A 10,636-nucleotide genomic window follows, 5' to 3' on the forward strand; every position below is an offset into this window, starting at 1 on the left:
TGGATATCTATCCAAATAATTTTGTTTTTGTTTTTTGAAATAGGGTCTCTCTGTGTAGTGTTGGCTGTCCTGAAACTCACCGTGTAGACCAGGCTGTCCTCAAGCTCACAGAGATGTGCCTGCCTCTGTCTCCCAAGTGATGGGATTAAAGGTGTGTGCCACTAGTTCCCAGCTCCAAATAATTTTAATGAGAGCTAAGGTGACCTCAGAGGGGATTCTTGTTCAATTCAGTGTTTCACAGGAAGGCATGCAATACATTTAAGAAAAAAAAAGCAGAATTGTAGAGGTCTAGTAAAGCCAGATGTAAAACAATTTGATGAGCATATTGAGACAAAGAAAAAAAGAGAGGTGTGGGGGGGCGGGAGAAGCAACAATGGCCCTAAAGGTAGCATGAGGCTGGCATGCTTAGGCAACACTATCTGTTCAGAGGTATCTAGATGTCATGGTAAGAGTGTCCACAGAGGAAACTAAAAGCTACCTGGACCAGGTCATGAAGAACTCTCTCATTTCCTCCTAGCCATACAGTTGCTCCCAAACCCCTCTGTAGAAAAATCCCTAAGCAGTCTGGGAAGAAGCTTCTGAAGCCATGATGAATTGCATGTAAGATGTGAAGGATGGAAGGCAGGGAAAGCTGAAGATGCTTCTGCATTGTGACGGAGTGAACAACTGCTGAGCTTCCCTTTACTGCTTGTTCTTCTGGGTCCTAAATAGATAAAGATAGGTAACAATAGGCCGAAAGGCCCCCAAAACATATAATGTATTTAGACATTTGTCCCTTAGAGGTTTTATAGAGGGATATGATGAAAGACCATTAAATAACTTAGAAAAAAATCAATAGATGTGTCTGGGGCAAATTGATTGTGCTGGGAACCAAATGTCTTAGCCATTTGTAAATTTGAGTGAGATACAGTATTCTGGAGCTCAGGAGTAAAACCCAGGATGAAATATAGAGGCTAAACGCATTAGTAGTCTAGAGAGTGAATGGAAGTCAGGAATCTTACAGAAATTATTAGCATTCCTGAGTGAGCAAATAAAGGGAATTGTTTTCCACTAGAGAAGCAGGGGAAGGAGAATGAACAGAGAGGGAGACACCTTGGAGACCAGGGGGAACAACATGAGGAGGAGGGCTGCGAAAGGAGTCGTTTCCCTCCCTCTTCCTCTCCTTTGAAGCAAGACAAAAATAGAAAGGAATTCATTTGGCTTAGTTATAAAGAGATAATTGATGATCATTGCAAAAGGTTTCAGATTTGTGAAGGCAGAACCCAAATTGGGTGAAAAGTGAGGAAAAAACAGTGTAGACTAAAGTAAAACTTTTTGTAGAGCTGAGTGTGTCTCCGAGGTGTTATGCCCAATGCATATAAAGCCCTGAGCTCACTGGCCCAAGCACCACAAACAAGGGGAAAAAATGGGTGAAAAATGTTCATCTTTGAAAAATTTAAGTTAAGAAAGGAATACAGATAAAATGAGAATTTGCTCTTCATCATTTGTTGTTGTTCCTAACTGGTAGACAGGTTAGCATGTTTGGAATGAGCCAACAGGGGAAAGTTGAAATAGAGGTGACTGGAGATAGCCTGAAGCAGGCAGGGAGTCCATAACAGAAGACTCCAGACAAGAGAGGAGAGGACTCACCTCCTGTGAAGCCAGTGGGGAAGAAAAGTGAGGACAGGGTCCCCTCCCCCACCAAGTTAAGTGGGTAATTTACAGTACAGAAGTTCAACCTTGGTTTTTATTTTCTCTGTGGTGCATGGATTATCTGCAGAGTGTGATAGTAGTAGGAGTTCAGGAGGTTTAGAGGAATTGTCAGATATGAAAATTGCTGTGATTTTAGGGCAGGAAATTGATTAGGACCCACAGAAAACTTTTAGGGCCATAAGAAGGTCCAAGAAAACATCGTGGAGGCAAAGGAACACTGAATTGATAGGATCAGTTCACATGATTGTGGGATGTTTGCCAATGGTCAAACTGTTTGATAGCTTAGACGTCTGACTAAAATACTTCTGGGCTTTGCTGAGTGCGTGCTTCCGAATGTCAAAGGAGCAAGGGAGTTGAAAACATTATCCTGTTGTCTAAAGAGACAGGAGTGAAGAGAGGCTGGAGAAATGAATTCAGTTCTCCTTTTGACCTTCAGTGGTTAAAAACCCCTGATGTTCTTTCAGAGGACTAGTGTTCTGTTCCAGGCACCCATGTTAGGCTGCCTGTGACTCCAGCTACAGAGAATCCAGCACCCTCCTCTGGCCTCTGTGGGTACCCCACATATATGTGTATACATGCACATACACACACATGCATAAAAAGCAAACAAATGTTTTAACATGGTGACGATAAGGAAAAAGACTGGGGAATGAGATTGAACATCAGTTAGATGAGCATGAGGAGACAGATTTTGAGAAGGAATCGTGTTCTGTGTTGTCATGTTTGGCTTAAGTTGCTCTAAGTATTGAAGAGACCTTGGGGTGACACCAAGAATGACTGAAGAGGAGGAGGTTGCCTCATTCTCCACAAGTTTCCATCACTAACCTGATGCCCAGAACAAGAAAGTCTTTAATATGTGTTCAAAACTGAGTAAAAATGTCTCCTTGCTGCTTCCTAGTGTATCTTGCAGTTTCCTTCTCTCTTAAATACTTCATCCATTAATTATAATTAAGGCAAATTCTCTGAAAAAAAAAGTGCTTCATAATAAAACATTGTATAATAGAGATTCTGGCTTTGTTTGATGTCAAGAAATTTTCCTCAGGAAATGACAGTTAATTGAAACGTGAAGAATCATAGGCGCTAGGTAGGGGATGTGTGCAGAGACTTATTGATGAAAACACTTTTCTGTGTATCTTTTTGTTTTGTTTTATTTTGATGCTTGGAATTGAACCCAGGACCGTGTGCATGCTAAACACTTTCTCCCACATTGAGCTAACTCGTAGTCTTCTGAGTATCTTGCAATAGGAAAAAGCTGAGACTGTTAATATTGAGTAAGAGGGGTGGGCTGAGAAGGTGGCTTAGCCATCTTAGGTGAGGTCTAATATGTTTTAAGTCACAAAGTGCATTGTGTGCATAGATCAAAATGGGAAAAGTTGACAGAATTGCTGTTAGCTGTTAGTGCTGATAGCTAAAGAATTTTTATAGGTGTATGATTCTACATAGTGAGATTTGAAAGCTGGGAAGATTGTATTTGCTAAAACATCTTCTTCAGTACCCTGCCACTTCTTGTCCACAATCCTTATTCCTTTGGAGCAAACAAGGAAAATGGAAGATCCTTCCAAAACTATGAAAACGTCACCTGAAGATGGCCTCTAAGTTTCCTTCCTTTCTGTCATTCAGTTTTCTCTCAGTGGAACTGCCATAACAAAATGCCTTAGGTTAGGTAATTTACAAATAGAAACTTAATCCAGGCATGTTGATGTATTTTTGAAATCCTAGAATTCAGGGAGCTGAGAGTCAAGAACATTATGAATTCAAGACTAGCTTGGGATATATAAGAAGCCAATTTTCCCCCCCCCCCCCCGAGACAGGGTTTCTCTGTGTAGCCCTGGCTGTCCTGGAGCTCACTCTGTAGACCAGGCTGGCCTCGAACTCAGAAATCTGCCTGCCTCTGCCTCTATGTATTGAGAAACCTTGGGGGTGACACAAGTGCTGGGATTAAAGGCATGTGCCACCATTGCCTGGAGATAAGAAGCCTATCTTTAACAAAAGACTTCTTTTAGTTTTAGAGGCTTTTAAGTCTAAGATTCTGTTGACAGCAGATCTGGTGTCTAGTGAAGACTTACCCCTGTGTTATCAATTCCTCTGTGGGAAGTTGGAGAAGGAAGAGGGATCTTTCTCTGGCCTCTGCCTAAGGGTGTTGATCCTATTCATGGCTCTGTCCCTATGATTTATTCATCTTCCAAAGGCCTTATCTTTTAACATTACAATGGGAGACAGATCCCACATATGAGTCTGGGGGACATAAGCACTGAGTCTTTAGCAGATGATGAGAATGGGAAGTTCCTAGAGGTAGGCACAATTGAGAATGCCCTGGGGGAATACTTGTTTTACAACTTTGTCTAGTGCAAATCTATGTAAAATTGAGAATTTTTTCAAAATCAATCAATCTCAGAGGAACTCATTTTGAACTGGTGTGTGTGTATGTGTGTGTGTGTGTGTGTGTGTGAGTGTGTGTCTATAACTTGTGGCAAGAGGCTTCTGTGGAAATTGATAGCAGAGGTTCAAATCACTGGTATAAATGTCACATGATAACAAAAAGGCATTTCAAAAACCATGATTTCAAATACCAATAGGGATTAACTGACCTTAGTCATTTACTCTCCTATTGCTCCAGCCCTTCCACCCCTCAGGAACAGCAATTTAAAATATAGCAGTGCCTTCCCTCCAGAGTACTTCTCTTTGGGGTGGGGATTTCTAGGGTTAAGGCTGAGTCTAAAGGTGGGGCTGTAACCTGAAGAGCTGTGGTGATGTAATGCCTAGCCTAAGCAATGATGGCAGCCTGTCGCATGGGCTGTCTTCTCTACTGCTTGTCCTTCCTCCCCTCTTGAGCTCTCTAGATGTTAACACACATTGGGATCTATTTTATTTTGTGGGGGGTGTTCTCCCCATTCCTTAGGCACAGTATTTGATACCATCAGAGAAATGTATGTTCACAGGTCATAAGACACAGCTACTTCAAAAGAAAGCAACAACTGAAATGATAGATGCCAGCAAAAGCAATTGTGTTAGATCCCTGTGAACAAATACAATGGCTATTTGAAGAAAGCATTAACAATCAATCATTTACAGAGAACATTTTATTAGCAGCCATTTGAAGATGTAGTCCACCAAAACGGTGTTTGTTCAGAAACACAAAAATAAACTCAGGCTAATAGAGAACTCAGAAAGTGACCTGTGTCCATATGCAGTTGTTGCAGCCCGTACTGCCCGTTCCGGTCCGAGGGTCAGGGTCTAGCTAGCGAGAGAGAGAGAGAGAGAGAGAGAGAGAGAGAGAGAGAGAGAGAGAGGGATAAAGGGGAAGAGACGCGAAGAATGGAGACAAGACAGAGATTCTGATCAAGTCTCGTTTATTGAAGGGAATTCGGAGCTATTTATAGGCTTTTGCCACGTGCCTTGTAGGCGCGTGGATACCACGTGCCTTGCAGGTGTTGATATGACGTAAGCCTTACAGGCGTCTATAGCGTGGACAGCACGTGCACCGCAATGCCTTGCAGGCGTGGATAGCACATGCGCCTTATAAGCATGTATGGCGTAGATAGCACGTGGACAGCACGTGAACTGCATGCCTTGCAGGCGTGACTACCACGTGCACCTTGCAGCTGGGGCCAGTAAACAGCAACACAAAATATGTGGGATATCAGAGTGTGCTTCAGCTGTTGTAGGCTATTGAAAACCAAATCTTTCGTCAGGGTATATGGTTCCAGATGGCTGCAAAGTTGATCTAGCAGCTTTCTGCTAAAGTCGGCTCCCAACATGCAGTGGATGAAGACAGTGGGGAAAAGAAGGACTCTTCGATGAATGGACTAGTGAATTTATAGGAAAAATGGTATCACTCCTTACTTCATACTATATATAAGATGCTCTCCACATAGATTAAGGAAATGAATGTTAAAAGTAAAACTTTATGAGCTTTAATAGAAAACATAGGTACATACTCTTTTAAATTTATACTAGGGATGAATTTATTAAAGACATACACACAAAAAACAGAGCTGGTAATGTAGCTCAGTGATTGCATGTTTGCCTTGGCCCTGGGTTTGATCCCCATGTCTGAAATAAATAGTAGAAAGAAGGGCTGGAGCTAGAGAGATGGCTCAGAAGTTACAGGTACTGGCTGCTCTTTCAGAGGACCTGGGTTCAATTTCCAGTACCCACATGACTCGCAGCTTTCTGTTCCGAGGGATGGAACATCCTCTTCTGGTCTCTGTAGGCACTAGGCATGCAAGTGATGAATAGAAATACATGCATGTTAAATACCCATACACATAAAGTCAGAAAAATTTAAAAATCAATATTTTTTAAAAGGCTAATGATAGAACTCACTGGTAAAATTCTTCCTTAGTATGTATGAAGCCCCAGGTTAAGCCCCTAATACTAAAACTATCTTAGTTACTTTTCTATTGTTGTGATAAGACACCATGACTAAGGCAACTTTTCAAAAAGTTTATTGGAGGCTTATAGTTTCTGAGGGTTAGAGTTCTTTACCATAAAGGTGGTGAGTATGGCTGCAGGCAGGCAGGCAGGTGTGCTGTTGAAGCAGTAGCTAACTGCTTACTTTTTTTTATTATTATTATTTTTTTTTATTTCAAAGCCAGGTCTCTCTTCATAGCCCAGGCTGGCCTGGAACTCAAATGTAGTACAGACTGGTCTTGAACTTACAGAAGTTCATCTGTATCTGCCTCTGAAATGCTGGTATTCAAGGTGTACACCGCTCTCTCTGGAGAGGACTGAGATTGTGATCCATGAAGGTGTGTCTTGAGCACGAGCAGAGAGAGGTAACTAGGAATGGCATGGGCTTTTGAAAACCTTGAAGTCCAGTGCCAGTGTGACAACTCCTCCAACAAGACCACACCTTCCAATCCTTCCCAGTTTTTCCAACTGGGGACCACACATCATATATATGAGCCAGTGGGGGCCATTGTCATTCAAACCACCACAGAACCTAAACAAACCAACCAAAACAAACCCTAACACCTGGCTAGTGACTTATTAACTTATTAACAGCATTAGGGAGGCAGAAGTAAGTGGATCATTGTAAGTTTGAGGACAACCTAGTCTACGTAAATAATTACAGGTCTGGCGGAACTACATATTGAGACTGTTTCAACACAACCCCCCAAATACCATAAAAATATGAAAAATCTGAGTAAATCTGAATAACGTGACTATATTAATATTTAGAAGTTTAAAATAGCAAAAATCACAATATCAAGAGGTAAAAAGAGAAAGCACAAGCTACAGAAGATGTTTGTAACCAAGTTTACCAACAAAGAATTAATAGCAAGATTATGTTTTTCCCCAAATCAATAAAGCACAAACAATCTGATAAAAATAGTAAAAAAAAAAAAAAACTAATAGAAATTTAACAGAAAAGAAAACTTGCGACTCATAAAAATATGTGAGTGTAGGGCTGTAGTTTTGTAGAGTGTTTTCGAAGCATTCATGAAGTCCTGGGCTAAATCCCTTGCATGCCATAAACTGGGCCATAGTGATGCTAACCTGTAATCCCAGAACTTAGAAAGTCAAGGCAGGAGATTCAATAATTTAAGATCATTCTCTGCTATATATCAAGCTGAGACCAGCCTGGAATACATGAGACCTTATCTCTCTCTCTCTCTCTCTCTCTCTCTCTCTCTCTCTCTCTCTCTCTCTCTCTCTCACACACACACACACACACACACACACACACACACATACACACACACACACGATGTGTGAGATGATCAGTTGCATTATTGATTGAGAAAGAAAATTAAATCACAAAATGGTTTTACAACAAGTCAGTTGGCAAAAGTTAAGAAATGTGACAATATCTAGTTTTGGAGAGAATATGATTTAGCAGCATGTCTTTTGTAGCACTCACAAGAGTGTTTATAGATAAAATCTCTTTTGAAAGTTTGGCATTATCTATGATCAGCCATTTCTATATCCCATAATGCAGGAAATTTTACTTCTGTGCATTTACCCGAGAAAACCAATGTTCAGTGTGAACCTGGACAGAAATGTTCCTAGTAGCACTGCTCCAAAGGGAAACATATGATCTACTTTTAAAAAGACTTTTATTAATTGATATATGTATCTGTATAAGCTTATACCACGTGTGTGGGTACTAGGGGACCCAGAAGAGGGCATCAGTTCTCCTGAACTTGGAATTATAGGTGTTTGTGAGTCACATGATGTGGTTGCTGGAAACCAAACTCTGGTCCTCTGAAGAGTAGGAAATGCCCTTAACATCTATTCAGGTCCCATGACCTACTTAAAACAAACAAACAAACAAATGTTAAAAACAAATGAAATGAGACAATATAATATTTAGAACTATAAGTACATAACAGACTTTAAAATTAATGCAATAACATGCAAGAAGAAAGAGAAGGTTGAGGACTAGATTAGAGGAAACCGTAGAGGCACGTGTAAATGACATTGATGTTCTGTTTTGTGTACTGGTTGGTTGTTTTTTATCGGATACTTAGTGAGGAGATACATAATTTAGTGTATATGTGTGAATATTTATCTGCATTAATATATAAATAAAATAGGCCATGATTGGGCCTGTGAATGCATATGTCATAAATCAATGATACTCAAGTTCTGAGCATGTGAGCATAACTTTTATTTTTACTATCAGCTATCATTGATTTTCCCCATAATTCTTTTAAGGCTTACTACTGTAATCCACATTTTACAGATAAATCAAAGCTTAGTGAGCTAATACAGTTTGTTCAAGGGAATGAAGCAAGTATATGGTAGAATCCAGAATTTGAATCACATCTGCTTATTAACTCTAGGGTTTGCTTTTGATAACTAGGTCATCTAGTCTCTAAGCACATTTTACTCACTACAATTACCACCAACAACAGTAATTTTATTGATAAATAATATTTTTAGAAATGTGAAAGTAAAAGTTTATCTAACATTGAAACATTTTTCTATATTATATGTTGTGTTGAGGAATTTATATATGTGGCACAATGGGAAAGATGTGTTAAGAGTCACATGTCTTGTCAATGAGTAATAAGATCTAGTTGTAAGAGAGCTCAAGTAAGAAATGTCCTGTATTGTTAGATCAAGGGTGATTTGTCACTGAGTCTGTGCAGTGTGCCTCCACAAAACACAGAGATACGGAGAGAATGTTTCCAAGCCTACAGTTGTTAGAAATCTGCTACAGTCCTAATTTTCTTGTGTTGGGACTTCACCCAAATACCCCTGGGTCTGGTTTCTTCTTTAAAGAACACTGAATGTGAAACTCATGCCCTTGTCTACTGCCCTGAAATGTTTTGTTATTTTATAAGATAGTTGCTGTAGGTAGGAGAGAGAAGCTTATAGAGGTATGTGTGTGCGTGCGTGCGTGCGTGCGTGCGTGCGTGTGTGTGTGAGTGTGTGTGTGTGTGTGTATGTGTGTGTGCGTGTGTGTGCGTGTGTGTGCATGTGTGTGTACTAATTGTCACCAGGAACGCAGGCTTTACGGACTTTCTAGTTGGACTGCACACAAGCTTTGGAGAATAGAACTAGTGATATAGCAATCAGCATCAGAATCCAAACCTCCAGGCTTGCCTTTGAAGGGAAAACTCTGTTTCTCTTGATTTATCAGATTACATGTATTTGGTGCTCAGACAGATTATTTTATTGGGCATACTTTTTTTCTCCCAAAGATTGTTTTCCCTTATGGCATCTGAAGTGTAAATAAAATATCTAATAAAAAAATTAAAAAATTAAAAAAAAAAGATTGTTTTCCCTTCCTCTTCCTGTGTTTACAAGTCAAATCCATTCATCAGAGTGAAGTGAAGATCTCTGAGGGAGAGCGGAAATCATACTTAATCTTCTGTTAGCTCAGACTCCAGCTCCCAAATACTGTGCACACATGATAAATAACAGTCATGCTACTTAGCCACCCTTCCCAAATTACCGCATCAGAGCAACAAACAACCCCAGTCAGAAGCCCAAGGAAATCCAAATCATAAGGACAGAAGAAGCTGACCATGTGCCAGAAGACCAAATACAGTAATTTTATTGTGGCTATAATCACTATATGACTAGAAATGTAACAGGAAGTACTGATTCTAAGATGTTAAAGTTCAACAATTAGGTTCAGAAAACAACTATTAAAGCTATTTTCCTTTTCTCCCATTCCTGAACTTACAATTGTTAAATACTGAAGAGGAATATATATGTTTTTATTTTTTTCAGCTCTTGTTGTACTTGACCAAACACTCCTGAAAGTACTATGAAGCAATTCTGAGCTTCAAGAGGCTAGACAGGTGGTAGCCTTGTGCATGGGGTCAGGAGTCTAAAAGTGTGACCTGGGTCCTCCACTTACAGGTAGTAATAATTGTTAAGTTGCTCATTTTAGTTTGTACCTCCATGAATTTTTGAAAATATGATAATTATCACTGCATTCTTCACTAACTCAGTGGGTAAACAGATGGTGTAAATTCATTGATACTCCATCTTAGTATACGTACTCTTCAAGTGGCGAGGTTAAGAATCACATTAAGTCATACTATTCCACTGAGTATCTGCAGATGACAGACTTTGGAAAGCTCTCAGACTGGGGCAAGTAAGACCTACTGGGTTTTGGAGAGCCTCACACATCACAACGTGATGTCTCAAGCACACACTGTCAAAGGATGTGTAAGCCCCTCTCTTGTTCAGGCATTCAGTGCCAGTACAGCATGGCCATAAAATGTAAGTATCCATTCTTTAACACGGTTTAGGCCTCTGGAGAATATTTTTCCACACTTCTTGTTTTATGTCCTCAGCACAGCAGGTGGCTACATCTGTGTGCTATAAAGGTTTGTGAGTTGTACCATTTCCAAAGTCCCACGCTACTTTGATGTGTAGAGTGATGAAAGTGCATTGACAGATGGAAAAACAAATTAACCAATTTTTCAAATCTGCTCAATAAAAAAATGAATAGATTTTTTTCCCTCTCTAAGGGAAA

The sequence above is a fragment of the Arvicanthis niloticus genome, chromosome 26, assembly GCF_011762505.2.
Source record: "Arvicanthis niloticus isolate mArvNil1 chromosome 26, mArvNil1.pat.X, whole genome shotgun sequence".
NCBI lineage: Eukaryota > Metazoa > Chordata > Mammalia > Rodentia > Muridae > Arvicanthis > Arvicanthis niloticus.